Raw genomic sequence first — 9,312 nt, forward strand, 5'->3', positions numbered from 1 at the left:
TATTTCTGAGAGTCGCCATATTTATAAACATGAACAAAATACTGGCTCTCTAGCTGCACTGAAGCATCAATTCCAAACATCTGATTGGTCCAAATTTGTTTCAGTGAGAGCGAGAATTTTCGTTCATAAAATCGGGTGTAGGTGCTAGATATGTATGTTGGGAAAAATGGGATTTTTCCCCCCCAAATAAGTATGTAAATGTGTTGTGTGTGGGTGTGAGATATTGTGATGAACAAAGTTCATATAATCTGAAACAGAAAGCAGAATATTATGAGGCAGTATCAATAAAATCAAAGATTGTCCCCGGGTCCACTGTCTTATGTTGACATGTTGGTCCCTCTTTGGACGTATTTCGTGCATCTACGCACGCGCAGGTGCTTTTTAACATGAAACTATAGACCCGGGGAATTAATATTAAATAATACGTATAATACCTCTAGCTAAATACCAAAATAATCTAGCTAAAAAATGCCAAAATACTACGACTTCAAATAAATAAAGCTGCTAAAAAATACCAAACAGATTCTTTTTGTAAAATTTCAAGTGGCCAAAAAGCAGAAAGCCCAGCATAAAAGTGAACTCCATAGACGGACAGATACAAACAGAACTATAAAACTATTTTAAAATGAAAAAAAGCTAAAAGATAACAAAAGGTTTATTCCATTTCTATCATTCCCAAAGACCAAACAAATGTATCTATGTAGGAAAATAACAACAGAACCAACAAAAATAATTTGGAAGAAAACCAAAACAACTAGAAGAATTCAGAAAAACTACATTTATCAGCAATATTTTTCTTCAACTTAAGTACCTAGACACCTACAAGGAAATTCTTAAAAGCCCGACAACTAAAGATAAGAAATGGAACAACAGCTAGGAATAATGGTAGAACTCAAAGCAAACTACTGCATGAACAAATCAAACAAGAACGTGTGACTCTAATAATCAATCACAAGTTGAAAGAAAAATGCTAAAAATAAGAGCGAGAAAGATTATGAAATCAATGCCAGAGAGACATAAAACACTTTTCCCCTAAAGGGCAAAACTACTGTACTAACTACTGAAAGCTATTAGGCCATTACTCACAAATCTCACAATCCTACAAAATAAATGCACACATAAGTTTCAATGGAAAAATCATTGACATAAAAAAAACTTATGGGTAAAATGAAACAAGGATAGATGGAAAATCAATTAAAGACCTATATGTATGTACATACTCGTATATGAGAGTTAATAATATTTCTTTTCTATTTCAATTAAACTTTGAATAAAATTGCAACAGAAAAAAGAGTAGTATTTCTTGAAGAACTAGCTACCCTGATGAGAAGCAATAAATGGGGATGCCTACAAATATTATTACTATGATTAAGTAATGGCTTGGTGAAGAACAATCCCTACACTCTACACCGGTAAAAAACAAATCAGCTACAAGCTAACAACAATCAAAATTTCATTTTCTTTCCCTAATAGCCCTATTTCCCTAATCTCTATTCAAATGCTTAGGGCATTTTCCTATTTAAATCTAAATAAAACAAATATTTCCTATTTATGAAGGAGGAAAAAAAGACACAAGAATAACGTCATTAACATTAAATATATTTTTTGTATATATTTTTTTGCATATTAATTTTTTTGTGTGTGTATGTATATAAATATTGGACGAATATATAAATATAGAATTGATTAAAATAAAAATGTATTAAGTAAATTAGAAAGAAATAAGGAGAAAAAAACTAAATCGTAGAAGATTATAGATTAAGGAGAAAAACAAAATGTTTTTTAGGCAATACAAAACGGGCTTTTTTCTTCGTAAACCGAAAATCAAGTGGAGATTGAGATTGTTTTACTTCTTTAAAAATCTTTGCCAGGGTGGTCTTCCTGATATTGATGGAAATATAGTTTTTTTTCATTGTGGAATTCTTTATTTGTTCATTTTCTAAACTTTACAGAGTTAATACGTCTGAAAAAAGATAAACAAGTAAAAACCATTCGAAGAAAAGGTCCAAGAAAAAAGTAAAATTTTGAGGAAGAGGTCCAAAAAAGAAAAGCCCGGTTGCAAATGCAAAAAATCAATCGATATTGATGGAAATATAGTTTTTTTCATTGTGTATTTCTTTATTAGTTCATTTTCAAAACTTTACAGAGTTAATAGGTACGTCTGAAAAAAGATAAACAAATAAAAACCATTTGAAGAAAAGGTCCAAGAAAAAGGTAAAATTTTGAGGAAGAGGTCCAAAAAAGAAAAGCCCGGTTGCAAATGCAAAAAATCAATAGAGAATTTTTCGAACTTTTTTCAAGAATAGGGGGAAAAAAAAACAAAATTTCATAAAACAACTGTTAGGTATTTGGTGTGTTAATGAAAGAAGCCTCCAAAAATATGCGGAGCAAACAACCATCATTTGGTGGTAAATTGTTTGTATCTACCACTGTTTTGTAAACAAACCCAATTTGTAAACAAAACTGGTAGACAACTTCGCGGAGAACGTACGATTTTGTATTGCACATTTCAAATAGAAATAAATCGCGATGGGATATTTATTTGTTTTCATGGGGCGATTAAAACCGCATCTAGCTATCCTTGAATTTAAACAAAAAGGTAATAGATAATACAAAAAACAAGTTAAAAAGACTAATACGGGCCATTTTCGTCCCAAATGATAGGCGAAATACAGAATGCAAAAAGGGTAGGAAATAGTAAGAAAATGTTTTTTTCTCAAAGCTTTTCAACTTTTGTACAAATTTTGATCAATGTTATTGTTCTTTTTATAAAAAGTCGAAGAAGACTGGATAAACTTTTCTTTTTAAAGACAAAAATCAGTGTTTCCAGAGTCTTACGAACCCAATGAACCGTTATTTGGTTCTATTTCCATATGAAATAAAAGAAGAGATATAACTACTCAGTACATTCTGTTTTTCTACATATCAAATTTCACAAGTCAGAAAAGATAATAAAGATAATATTGCTAAATCTTTTGCACAAGGGAAGAGAAAACATTTAAAAATTCTAAAAATAAGTTAATGATGATGAATTGCAAAATAAATATAAAAAAAAACTCATAATTCACTGTACAAATAAATTATTTTTTAAAAAACAAAAGTATACTTAAAATCTACTGAAAAAATACCTAAGTTAATTATTTGGTATAGTTTATGTAATAAAAATAATTATTAATCTATAACTAGGAGATACTTTTTTTTATTTAGAAATTAATTACAAATTGAGATTAATGTTAGAACTTAAATATTTTTAAAAAATCGGGTAGGTAATAGAAATATAGGACATGAGACATACAAATAATGGAGAGGCATTGGACGATTTTTTTTCAACGTTTAAAATATTTTAATTATAAAGGCACTGTATAGTGTTTCAATTTTAAATAAGGCACCCAAATTTAATTGTTTTATTATTCCAGCAGTAAGGGGAGGTAGGAATTTTGACGAAATTCTTTGTTCGTCAGAAAATACTATAGGGACTGATAAGGATTGAAAGATGGAAAAAATAATAGAAAGTAAAAAGATCCAAGTTATCAGAGCAAATCTGAAATTTTCATTAAAATCAAGGGAAGACTAAGGAAGACAAATCTAACAGGGAAGACCTTAGGGAAGAGATTATATCTATGGGGAATTAGGAACAACTTGACTGTCCTCATTGTAAGATGAACGAGGAACAAAGGTTTGGGGGGGAAATCAAACAGTGCACTTGAGGAGGTATTTAAGGTTAGTGCAGAATACCAAACGTTATATTTTGGGGTAAGTCAAAGTGAAGGATTCGTCTACATTGTTTTAGGTCTAGGATTTAGGACGTTTGTCTTGGTACTTCAACTCAAATAACGTTAAAAGTTGTAAGCTCTAAAGAAAACTAGAGGGCTATAATTTCTAATTATCATAAAAGATAATGTCCCAGAAATTTTCAGCTTTTCATTTTGAAGAACCTCTAAGTACAAAAAATTATAAGTACACTATGGTGCAAATGGGTGAACTTGTGTGTAGTTTTTCTTGAAATTAAGTTTCTGCACAAATATGGTCCACGTTAAGAAAAAGGACCGTTATGAGGTCCAAATACCGTAAAGGGAAATCAAACAGATTTGCACTTGAGGAGGTATTTAAGGTTAGTGCAGACTACCAAACGTTATATTTTGGGGTAAGTCAAAGTGAAGGATTCGTCTACATTGTTTTAGGTCTAGGATTTAGGACGTTTGTCTTGGTACTTCAACTCAAATAACGTTAAAAGTTGTAAGCTCTAAAGAAAACTAGAGGGCTATAATTTCTAATTATCATAAAAGATAATGTCCCAGAAATTTTCAGCTTTTCATTTTGAAGAACCTCTAAGTACAAAAAATTATAAGTACACTATGGTGCAAATGGGTGAACATGTGTGTAGTTTTTCTTGAAATTAAGTTTCTGCACAAATATGGTCCACGTTAAGAAAAAGGACCGTTATGAGGTCCAAATACCGTAAATTGTAACTCACCCAAGTACATTTTGACACAGTGGGAAAAAAATTGTATAATTTTATTTACATTTTTTTAAACACCCAAAATTACCCCAAAAAATTAAACAATACATTTTATAATAATAAAAATCATTGTGATATTTTTTACATAGTTTGTGAGTTGTTTAAAAGTAAATTAATAATTAATAATATATTGGGGGGAAAAACAATACTTAGTAACAAAAACTACTATTCTACTAATCTATACTCGTATTTATTTGTTAAAAAAAAAGAAAATAAATAAGTTTAACTAAGAATACTAAATGAATTTCATTGTAATACTGTTGTGTTAATTCGTAGCTTTTTATAAGTACACAAAATAAAAATTAATGTTACTACAAAATGATACCCTATCGAAATTAACCTATGTAGTAAAATAAATAAACTATTTTCAAATACGAGTAAATAAGAAAAAAGTTGAGAAAAATGTACAGTGAAAAGAAGAAAGACAATTCGTGGACTAGAAAACAGAGGAAAGAATAAAGAAGAGGAAAAAGAAACTCAAGACAAGAAGCGCGAAGGAAAGATCTAGAAGAAAATGAAAATAATATCAACAAGTAATTAATTGAAAAGTACCATTTTGCCTAATTGTCAATGTTTTATTACAAATTACTTCAATAGAGCTCACGTAAGTGAGAACCCTGCCACTTAAAATAAAGAAAAAAAAATCAATGTTTTTACTATATATTAGAAATTACTCGGGTATTATTAGAAATCAGATGTTCTTTATTTCTTAAAAAAAAAAAAAAAAAAAAAAAAAAAAAAAAACGCTAATGTTACTACAAAATGATTCTTTCCTTTAGAGAATTTTTTCAACCAACCAAAATCAATTTTTTCCCTTTGTTAAAATTCAAAATTATTAATATCTTCAACAATACCTACCAGCAAAATGTGATTGGAAACAAAATGATTCTTTCCTTTAGAGAATTTTTCAACCAACCAAAATCAATTTTTTCCCTTTGTTAAAATTCAAAATTATTAATATCTTCAACAATACCTACCAGCAAAATGTGATAGGGCTGTGAGAAAAAATAACTCAAATTCATTTAGCAAAAAATAAATAAAATAAAAACATTTGTTCTTCGTTGGTAAATTAAATACCTTACTTTTGCCCTAAGGAAGTTCTCGATTTCTGGTAACATAGTGAAATACTTTTCTTTTGGTTTAACTTTACCCATGCTCAATATTTTCCCTCAGAATCCGCCTGAAGTACTTTTCACAAGTCGGTTTGAAATGGTTGCCACAAAAAACCATTTGCATATAACAAAAAGTAAACAAAATTATACAGATTTTTTTTCTTTTCAAATAAGGAAGGATATAAACATACTGATTGTTTCATTTTCAAGTGACACGTTCGAACGTGGTGGCACTTTTCAATCTTTTCAAATAAGGAAGGATATAAACATACTGATTGTTTCATTTTCAAGTGACACGTTCGAACGTGGTGGCACTTTTCAAGTTTAAAAAAAAATAAAAATAATTACTAAATAAGAGAGGTGATCACATAAAATAATATAAACAAGACATACACAGGGTTAAAAAATCAATTGCAACAAAAAAGATAAGTACGCCAAAGATCTTCAAAGGGTACATTTTTTTTCTTTTTTTTTATGTTATTTATTTTTAAGAATATTAGTTCAACTTGTAAACTTGCCAATATTGTGAAATATTTTTCAAAAATTTCAAGACAAATTGTTAAGTAATTTTAGACAAATTTATAAAATAAAAATTCAATCACCCACCCTTTCCTTTATTTTTATTTGAATTTAGTATTTTACATACCTCCAAGTAAAACCGCTAAAGTATATCCTGCGTTTAACCCAAAATGTACCCTTCAAAACATCAAATAAAAAAATAACAAAAAGACATAATGTGCACTGGAAAATAAAATTAAAAAGACCAAAAAATCTACAAATTAAAATGGAAATCCCTGACGAAATAAAAGGTAACAGGCCCAAATGAAAACCAAAGCTTAGGACAATTGTAAAGGTGACTGGATGGTTCTTTGTAATAAATTAATTACCAAAGATATAATTCATAAAATAGCTGCAATTGAAATTGATTAATTCCTAGTTCGACATGAATCCAATTTATAATTTATTAAAATAATATTTTTACTATTGTAAAATAGTATTTCGTTTTTTTTCCATTTTTAAAAAAGGCTTTTTCAATTCTTTGGGCCTATTATTTGTACACTAAATATTATAAAACATTCAACTACTAAATGTATGAGGTTTGCAAAGAGACACACCATTTGGATATTGGACGTTCGCTAAACGTCACCAAAACTGGTGTTACAGGGTGGTCACCAAACAAGTGTTGCCTATAAATATACAGGATGTATAAAAAAATAATGGACGAGGAGTTTGGAAAATAAGTTTCGCTGATATTAGTCGATCCTAGATAAGGTTATTTTCAAATAATATAATTGGATTAATAATTATTTACACTCACATGACTTGACATGACTACCATTATTTTTCTTGCTACCAACAAAACAAAATAAAATAGTAGTTAACAACCCGTTTTTTCTTTCCTCTCATGGAAAAGAAACAGAAAAATAATAATAGGAAAGGAAAAAATAAAATAATAATAAATTGAAAGAAGGAAAAAGTGACGGAAAAGTGGACTCTACACGTTCAATACTTGTTAAATACGTGTGTAGGAAGGAAACAAAAATATATCGTGTAGGTTCCCTGTCCCTATACATAATGTAGGTAATGGAAATTAAAAATCAACCACAATGGAGCAGTTGCAAATGGGTAAAAATTATAAATAAATGGTCGATTCCTATGTAAAAAGTTGGGAAAAATCCAAATCTGAGGTCGTAACTCCGAAAAAAACAACTGTAAAAGGTCGAAAATTCAATTTTTATAATGAAAAAGTTCAAAGATTTGTGACGTCAGACTTAACGCAGTTGCTATTTTTGTCCGCCACTATGCAAGCACGCTAGCGGAGGGGCAGAAAGAAATGCGCAGAAACGTATGCGCACAAACACATTAATGCGTTGCCTGCAAGAGAGCTTTGCTCGGGACATTTGATGTGACGTCATCGCCTACGGGAGCGTATGCCGTGACGTCAAAGTTTACGATTTACCGGTATTTTTTAAATCGATTTATCTCGGGATCTAGAAGTTGTAGGAGACAAAGAAAAATTCCGTTGGTCCTCATTTTTCCTGCTCTATGACTTTGAAACACCACCCAAGTAAGCGCAACTGATCTATTATAATGTTATATACACGGACAAATGATAAAATCCAGCTTAAAGAAGGTAGACAGAAGGGGCGAGAAAAGCATTAGGAAAACCATTAAAGATAAGTTGAAAAATGAAGTTGAGCTTAAAATCAAGCAAAAAAATCGAAATGCGACGTTGCCAAGTTTTAACATGTTGACATTCTTTTTTTTTTCTTCTTCCTTTTTAAAGGGTACATGTGTAGTCAATGGGCAACACTTTACACCTTCCGTTCCGGCGATTTTTAACTAAATCCCCTTTAGGGTTGAGCTATTAATTTTTTTCTTTCTTTTTTAAGTTTCGCGCCAAAATGATGTTTCTTAAAAAATAATAATAAAAACAGACTGTAAAATGATATTTTTAAACTGACTCTTAAAAAACTGACTGACCCGGACTTAAAAGTTGACTAAAACTAATACTGAAGAAACGAAATACTTAGACAAAATGAAAATAAGAAAACAATAGTTTCAAACAAAATTAAAATACTGATAAAGAGGGACGAATTTCAAGTTTTTACACGATTTCACATGAAATCTGGTCCAAATTTCTTTCCGGTTTGATACCCAATGAAATCGAAGTCTAAAAGGGTTATAATTTTCCCGAACTTTCAGGAAAGAAATTTAGCAAGGAGAAAGGAGTTCATTCAGTTGCATTGGAAAAAAAAGCAAGTTCTTATAGTTGCTTAAACAAATAGGTAATACAAGGTTGTAAAAAGAGGTTTAAATTTATTTCAAATACTTAATAAATAAAGAGCTGCCAAATTTTTTGACAAAAAACTTTTCAATGTTTAAAATTTAGGAGGGAATTAGTAAAAATGGAGTTCAATAAAGGGAAAGATTTTGAAGATTGTCACCAAATTTCCCGAAAAATAAGGTGACACAATAAGTGGACGTTTTGTAATAATATGGAGTTCTGATAGATATTTCAAAATAAAGAAAATACAGTCAATATAAAATGTCGTTTTCCCGCATTTTCCTTTTTAAGAAAATCTAGAAAAGCAAAATATGCAATATTAGGATAGGTCTGAATGTTATGCATGTTACGGAAACAATTTTCAGAGATCCTCAGAAAAATCAGTTAATACTGTCAATAAAATCATAATATAATAATATAGGATCTAATAAAATAACAAGAAAGGCGTATTTTTACAAGGGAAAGTAGCACATCTTGTGACAAGTTACACAAAATGGTCTTATCTTTAAAGGAAAAGATAAGGCCATTTTATCTGTACTAAGTCAGATAGAAAATATGCCTTTCATTTGAAAAAAGTCAACAGATGAAGGAAGAAGGTTATGTGTAGGGGAACGGGGCTCGATATGGGGCAGGGGAACATATCGGGAACAGTTGGGTATAGGAGAGAGGTGGGCATTATGGGGCGTCCGGGATTTCTCGAGATGTGCCACACAAGTGTCTTGTCACTATCTTGGACGAATTCCCGACGTCAGGTCAGCTACACGAGCGACATCTTGCTTCCAACTTCGAAACTAGTTCACTTCGACCAATGAGATAAAGGGACTTTTCAGTCTCATTCTTGCAGGATAAACAGGTCATATTCTATTCTAATAGGTATTCATTCAGGACAGTAA

The 9,312-nt window shown here is 30.3% G+C and overlaps 1 long non-coding RNA gene across 1 annotated transcript; it reads left to right on the forward strand.

Moving 5' to 3' along the window:
• The first annotated feature begins 2,083 nt into the window (after positions 1-2,083).
• LOC113471689 lies at positions 2,084-4,656 on the forward strand. Its single transcript, XR_003394290.1, has 2 exons — positions 2,084-4,056; positions 4,448-4,656. It is a non-coding gene; the product is annotated as an uncharacterized LOC113471689 (long non-coding RNA).
• The last annotated feature ends 4,656 nt before the right edge of the window (positions 4,657-9,312 follow it).

The sequence above is a fragment of the Diaphorina citri genome, unplaced genomic scaffold (genome assembly GCF_000475195.1).
Source record: "Diaphorina citri unplaced genomic scaffold, Diaci psyllid genome assembly version 1.1 scaffold2812, whole genome shotgun sequence".
Classification (NCBI taxonomy): Eukaryota; Metazoa; Arthropoda; class Insecta; order Hemiptera; family Psyllidae; genus Diaphorina; species Diaphorina citri.